Source organism: Aulostomus chinensis, chromosome 21 (assembly GCF_037954235.1).
Source record: "Aulostomus chinensis isolate RoL2024-O1b breed Wild chromosome 21, RoL_Achi_v1.0, whole genome shotgun sequence".
NCBI lineage: Eukaryota > Metazoa > Chordata > Actinopteri > Syngnathiformes > Aulostomidae > Aulostomus > Aulostomus chinensis.
Window position 1 is genome coordinate 19,525,437 of NC_141340.1, and position 847 is coordinate 19,526,283.

At 44.5% G+C, this 847-nt stretch overlaps 1 non-coding gene across 1 annotated transcript; it reads right to left on the bottom strand.

Annotated features, from left to right (window-relative positions):
• Positions 1 to 356: 356 nt before the first annotated feature.
• trnaa-ugc (transfer RNA alanine (anticodon UGC)) lies at positions 357 to 428 on the bottom strand. Its single transcript has one exon. It is a non-coding gene; the product is annotated as a tRNA-Ala (tRNA).
• Between the last annotated feature and the right edge of the window lie 419 nt (positions 429 to 847).

An 847-nucleotide genomic window follows, 5' to 3' on the forward strand; every position in this document is an offset into this window, starting at 1 on the left:
TCATCCTGAGGTTCCAGGTAAGAACAGTCAGCTGTGGGCTGACACACATCTTTTCAGGAGCACTTCTATGCACCAAACTTACCAAGTTGAATTGTGTCTGTATTCTGAAGGCAGCAGGAGGATAAAGGAGTGAGGACACACACATTTGGCAACTGAGAGCAGCTGTGTGTGGGATTGCCCAAGCAAAGATAAAACCAGCTCCTTCAGGCTGACTATGAAGGTTTACAGTCACACTGACCCAGCTCCAAATACTTTGATATGCAACAGACTGGTTTCTCTTCTGGTAGTTTGTTATCAACTGTTGTCACATTTAGGGATCAAGTTAGCTGATAAGATGAAGGCTCCAAAGGACCAGCTGGAGATGCCAGGGATTGAACCCGGGGCCTCATACATGCAAAGCATGCGCTCTACCACTGAGCTACATCCCCTCTGGTAGAGTCACTTTTGAACTGATGCAGCAAACACAAATACAGACACAACACTTTTTCCTCATTTTAGGGAAAAAAAGGAACTCAGCCTGTCATCTCAAAGGCTCTGTGATCTCAGTAGTTTCACTGTGATGTCAGCCCACACAGCCTTAGACCACAGAGGCAAGTCAGGCTCCAGGAAGCTGAGGCTGCTCCATTCTCAGTCCAGTCCAGAGTGAATGTTTCCCTCTCAGAAGCTTCACAATCCAGCCCAGATCCTCTCTGACTTGTAGGAGTCTTTGACCAAGAAATTAAAATTATATTGAACGTCTGCTCATCCTCAGAATGAAGTAAAAGTATTTGTGTTCCGAAAATAATCTACAGATGCTAATATCAATTATTAACATTGATTGACAGCTCTAAACTGACCCTTCATCACT